General features: G+C 34.0%; 1 long non-coding RNA gene across 1 annotated transcript; it reads left to right on the forward strand.

The window, feature by feature from the left end:
• The first annotated feature begins 1,017 nt into the window (after positions 1 to 1,017).
• Positions 1,018 to 2,891, forward strand: LOC118682136 (uncharacterized). Its single transcript, XR_011395878.1, has 2 exons — positions 1,018 to 1,319; positions 2,601 to 2,891. It is a non-coding gene; the product is annotated as an uncharacterized lncRNA (long non-coding RNA).
• Positions 2,892 to 6,750: the final 3,859 nt, after the last annotated feature.

Genomic DNA, 6,750 nt, shown 5'->3' on the forward strand with positions numbered 1-6,750 from the left:
CCTGCTGACGGCCTTAAATTGGCCTCTCAAGCTGTGGCCAAATTACAGGAGAACATAGTGGGAGAGCAGAAGAAACATTTGTTGCTGATGCGGCAAATAAAGTAGACGACGTAGCAGATGAATTGAAATCACGGCAATTCCCACCGCCATCCCCACAGCCACTACCACTGACATAGTCAGTGCCAAAATGGCACTAAAGGCAATGCGTCTCCTCAGGATTTTATTGCTATTTTCAGCTGTGTTTGTTATAGCTGTTGTTGCTCTCCGAATTCGTGCAAGGTCTGCTAAATTGCACGAAATTGCGTGGGAAATGTTAGCGGACAAATTGTGATAAGCTGACGTATTTTGCCGACAAGGGCACCCAACCAACAACAATCAGAATGTTAAATTATGCGGCAACAAAAACGGAACAGAGAAGGGCAAATATACATAAAGCGAATGTGGCACAATTGGAGCATGTGACACAAACTTTGGTTATTTTGCGACATTCTGAAAAATATTTTTTTTATTTGACAATTACACTTAGCCATATATACAGTCTTAGGAATATTTGCTGAAAGAGACCTGTGGTAAAAAAATAAACTAGTCAGAGAATATACTAGTTTACACCTAGAATTTTCTGAATAAAACTGGTCAACAAGTTATTAATCGTTTTATTTGATTCTTACAAATTTATGAATTTTCTTCCAACTTTCGACTAAAATTGAAATGTGAACTATTTCTGCACTAAATGTTACAATTGGCAGATTGATACAGACAATCTACTGACTACTTGGGCTTGCGGTTTAAACTAGTTGTAAAATAATTTATAACTAATTAATTTGACTAGGGGAGTACGCAGTTATATGTTTATTAAGTGCATATGTATATGCGTTAAATATATACGTTAAAGTATGTATTGTGTTAATAAAATATAATGAAACAGCAAATGAAGTTAAGCATTCAAAATGCCATGTCTAAAAAAGCAATAGTCATTTCAAATTTCAGCTATCGAATTTCGAATGGCATTAGAATTTTTTAGTATAAAAAATTCTAAATTTATACAAAATATATGTATATATTTGAAGAGCTACAATTTTTTAAAAGACTGGATCGAAATACCGCTTCAACCGCAGATGACAACTACAAAATTTGAAAGAATAGAATGATTGGGAGGGAATTAAGTGGCATGTGTAACACGAGCCATGAAATTACAAAATTTGTTTGATTTGCCTCTCATATCGTCAAGATATCTATGAAATTACCATTCTTTTCCAAGTACCCTAGAAGCCAATTTCAGAATGTGATACTTTTTCACGAAATAACACAGCTCGTAAATTGTAAGTATATAAGGACTACGCTACAGTTATATTAACTTTTAAAATAACTAAATAACAAATATTTGCCGGAGACGTCTAAAACACAACACTTTTATATAACAACCCCCAAACAGACCGTAAAAATTAATTAGACTCTGTTGAGGAAAATAATCCATTTTTGGAACTCTTACTTCTTTATTAATAACAAAAATAATAGTTTGAAGCTTTTCATTAATAGTTGAAATAACCCTAAGTTCTATAGAAACTTATCGATTCCAATTTTTACTATAACGATTACTACCATGTATACTTCATGTAATAGCTACCAAAATTAAGCAAATTTCCGTCGTTTTTTACTCAATCAACACTTTTTGATCTTCAATCTAAATAGCGTCTCATATCAGCGCTTTCTTTCTCACACGTGCCACAATACAGCAAACAAAGGGAGAATTACAGTGGCCAAAATTTTATGCCATGTGTAGTGGTAATTTTAGTAAAAAAAATTAAAGCAATAAAAAACTATAATTTGTATGATATTTCTAAAATAAATTAGAAACTTTACGACTAATTGCATACATTTTTTACAATAATTTACAGCTTTTTTCAGTTTATCCAGAACTCTTTTATATAATCATTTATTACGCTCGCTCTTTATCTGGTTGGCTATATAGTCATTACGTTCCGTACCGTCGAAAAACTAACCGACTCCAAAAAAATAATTTCTCACGATCTATTCGATCGACTTCGGCAGCCTACTCCATAATACTCTCCTTTTTATACTCTCGCAACCTGTTGCTACAGAGTATAATAGTTTTGTTCACGTTGTTTGTATCACCTAAAACTAATCGAGTTAGATATAGGGTTATGCATATATAAATGATCAGGATGAAGAGACGATTTGAAATCCGGGTGACTGTCGGTCCGTCCGTCTGTCCGTCTGTGCAAGCTCTAACTTGAGTTAAAATTGAGATATCTTTAGAAAACTTGGTATCGTAAGACGGTTGGTGTTGCAGATGAGCGTAATCGGACAACTGCCACGCCCACAAAACCCCATTAATCGAAAACAAATAACCGACCATTTTTTTGGATTCTTATTTGAATTATGTAGAAGTAATACCTAAGCTGAACGAATTTAGTCACAGTTTGGTTAAATATCTCCTTTGACATATAATTTCGTTACATCTCACTCACCATCAACTAGACTTGTAGGAATTAAATATTCATAGTCAATCATATTAGACGACGACACAGTTTTTATTTATGATAACAGCCTGAACGGGAATAACGCGGAATATTTTACAGAAATGCAGATTTTGACATCTACATTTTCGGTAACAAAAATGTCCCACTGCCGAACTTAACAACCTCGGACTCGGAAGCAATTACCGCCTTTTGTCGGGCCTTACAGATCCTGATGTATAAAAGTTTATAAAATAAAATTATGTCAAATAATATCATACTATACCGGTCAAACGAAAAAATGGTCTATCTAAAGAAGAAATTAAAAATGGTGTAGACCACTTGATATAAAAGTACATATTTGTAATAATAAATTCCTTTTGGGAACAATAAGGTGAGGATGTTCTGAAATTACTTTTCTTGTCTTAAATCGCACCGGTAGTGATAGTTTTATTTTGATTATCCAGATTATATTAAACTCAATTTGTATAATAAACCATTTTAATATTTTAACTTGTTAAATAATAAAATAGTTTACTGTACACCTTCAACTTGCCACATTGTCGATTTAACGTTTTTGTATTGCAACACTTACCGCCACTTTAACCCACTGATTGAATGCGTGCGCATGAATGTATGGCACATTCGCCAATTGCTGTTTATCTGTCTGGCCCTCGATTTGTGTTACTGCTTTTATTTGTAATACACATGCGTACATATATACATTTGGATGAAGATGCCCTCATAAACCCCTGAAAATGTGTTAGGGTTGGTCGTTTGTAAATGTTCTCTAAGATACTCCCACTTGATGCTTGTCTAAGCCAAATAGCGTGTGCTATCATTATACAATACCGAGATTTGATTACATTAGCGAAGAATGTAAAAATCTGTTTTCTAGAACGCATATCTCTCAGAATATGAAGGTAAAACCTTCGATAATAAGACTCTCCAAATCCATATTCGACGTATTATTTCAAGGGCGTTCTCTGCTGATCGTGCATATGAAATATTTATGACAAATATAATATATAGACCTGTCCGCATTGACGTCGGCAAATATATAACATTAGATGAAACGAGGGGTGAGGTAGTGCAAAACGATTCAAATAAGGAGCAGTTTTGAACAGTCTTACTTCAACGCACCACTCCAACTTAATGAAGAATCACTCATACATACATACTTTAATACTTAGTGTGTGCCTCTCTGATTATATCCAATTTTGTCATCATATAACTTCTGCTTCCTCCTCACTTCCCCTTTGTATTCAACTTACCATGCATACATACATGCATCTGGTTTTTCGAAATGTTCACGAGTAGCTGAGCTGATTATTTGTTGCCACAAAGTCTGCCGACCGCATTATCTGTTGCGGTGTGCTTCGTGGCGATAAAGAAGTTGTTTACTTTGCGCGTTTACGTAGCAACATTTCATGTGTTTGCCCTGCTTTGAGTTAGTGTGTGTGGTGTTTTGCAAATGGCCAAATGAGTACGTGCCAATGTTTGCTTGCAATACGAATCAGCATTTTCAAATCGGTGGCTGACAATGCTGCCCATGCATACACATATACCTTTGGTATGAATTAAAATTCATCAAATTTAAGAATGATCAATTACACCGGTCAACAGGATTTTGCGCACGGTATATGTATATACCCTATATTTGTTGCTTTTATACCTCAAAATAAGAATAAGAATAAAAAAAGTTCTGAATTTGCTTTTATGTATAAAAATATATATTTTAAATAGACTCTAAATGTTTAAAAATGAACAATTTTACTTTTCCTGTCATGTCATTTAGAAGGTTCTCTTATAAAACCTCACAGATAGTCCCCAGTAATGTATACTGGGCTTAAAATTCTTACATAAATCATACATTGTCTGTATCATTTTAATAAATTGATACTTTAATACATTTTGTACTGGTTGTTACAGGAAAAAAATTGTGAAACACATGATTTCTCTGCAAGTTGCAAATACATACTACCGTACACAACGACCGACGCAGCCGACACTATCTCCCATACACCTACTTCTCTTTTGACGGCAACAGCCCGCGAAAACCGACATTATATGGGCGCGAAAACAAATATGGTCACATCGGCATAATTGTTAAAAAGAAAATATTTTCGATTTTTATCATCCTTTCCCATATATCATTGCTTATGTAACCAGAATATATTGAGTAAATCCCATATTCAAAAAAAAAAAAAAACAAAATTTTGTTGACCTCAGTTATCAGTTGATATTCGTTCCCAATTTGATACGAGCAAAATTTTGAAGCGATTAGATTACATTTAATCTATTCACTAATCAAGTCTGTCCTCGAAGCAGTGGCACTTTTTCTCACCTCAACTTTAGTCGATCGACTTCGGCAGCCTCACTCCATAATACTCTCCTTTTTATACTCTCGCAACCTGTTGCTACAGAGTATAATAGTTTTGTTCACCTAACGGTTGTTTGTATCACCTAAAACTAATCGAGTTAGATATAGGGTTATGTATATATAAATGATCAGGATGAAGAGACGAGGTAAAATCCGGGTGACTGTCGGTCCGTCCGTCCGTCCGTCTGTGCAAGCTCTAACTTGAGTTAAAATTGAGATATCTTTAGAAAACTTGGTACCGTAAGACGGTTGGTATTGCAGATGAGCGTAATCGGACAACTGCCACGCCCACAAACCCCATTAATTGAAAACAAATAAATTGCCATAACTAAGCTCCACAATAAGATACAATTATGTTATTTGGTGTAAGGGATTATATTAGGGAGGGGTATCTGCAGTTTTAAATTGTTTAAAAAGCAGTTTTAAATTGTTAAATTGTTTAAGAGTGGATAAATCAAGCACTGAACACGTTAGAGACATTAAATTTTATCTCTGGGATGGTATGAGATGACTTTATAGGAAGCGCGTTCAAAATTAGACAGTGGGCGTGGCACCGCCCACTTTTAGGGGAAAACCCATATCTTGGGATCTGCTTAACCGATTTCAACCAAATTCGGTATACAACATTATTTTCATATTTCTATATTATAGTGCGAAAATAGGCGAAATCGGACAACCACGCCTATTTCCCATATAACACCATTTTCAATTCCAACTGATTTTTTCACTTTCCACTATGCAAATCAAGCAACAATGTTTGTATCGGGGTAAAACTTTGCGTGAATAATGCATTTGAGGTCTGCCACCTTGTGACTAAAATTTGTCTAAATTGAACCAAAACTGTTCGAGCCCCTAGGTACTGAATATGTGGACCCCAGCTGACTTTTTACCAAAAATATGGGTCAATGTGTAAGCTATATAATTGAAATTCATATAATACAATAAAATAAATAAATGAAACTCGCGATAATAGTATGTTTTTGTGTTAAAAAAGGGTGGAATCAATACTTCCTTTGATATAAAATTTTGCCAGCACCTGAAGTAATTTCCCGGGCTTTGATCCTTACAAGTTGCGAGAATATAAAATGTTCGGTTACACCCGAACTTTAAACTTCCTTGCTTTATTTATTTGTTTACTTTGACTTTTGTAGTGAACCAGCATTGATAAAACAAAATGTTACAAACAGATGGCGCTAAATCAGAATCATACAGGGTTATTTCGAGTAGATTAGACTTTAGTCACCTTGGTGACGAGATTAACAAGTGTCATTTTTGTATGGCGAAATCTTGCTAAATCTAGTAGTGAAATAATCTACTCAATAACTTAAATATCGTGATCACGTTTCGGTGGATGTCATGGACCACTTCCCATTGAATCATTTATCTGAATTTTAATCTCATAATAGCAATAAATCCAAATATTCCTAAATATTATTTGTGGTACAATATAGTTTTTATATAAGTTAATTTCTGTCGAACTTCAGAATTCTTAAAAATGTTGTTCTAGAGTTAACTTATATTTCAACCTTCTCTTGTGGATTCGGCGGGATTCACTAAGTTTTTTCCCAACAAACTGCAAATAAAGACAGCTGAATCAAATAGTACCCAAGTAATTTCAAGCAAGGCTCCGCGTTAATTTGAATTAATGCCGAGATATTACTATACATATGCATATCTTATTTATGATTTGATTTGAATTTATGAACCAGTGAGTTTTTTAAACCACTATTCATTGAAATAAGGTAAAAAGATCTAAGATTTTCAAATATTTTGGGAATTTGATGATTTTTTATTTTGAACACCACCATTCATGCAATTAATAAATTTTTTCCCCTTTTGACCGGCATTTAAAAAATCTATAGTAAATTTTGTTTAAATTTTAGGTAGTTT

The sequence above is a fragment of the Bactrocera oleae genome, chromosome 4, assembly GCF_042242935.1.
Source record: "Bactrocera oleae isolate idBacOlea1 chromosome 4, idBacOlea1, whole genome shotgun sequence".
In the NCBI taxonomy this organism is placed as follows: domain Eukaryota; kingdom Metazoa; phylum Arthropoda; class Insecta; order Diptera; family Tephritidae; genus Bactrocera; species Bactrocera oleae.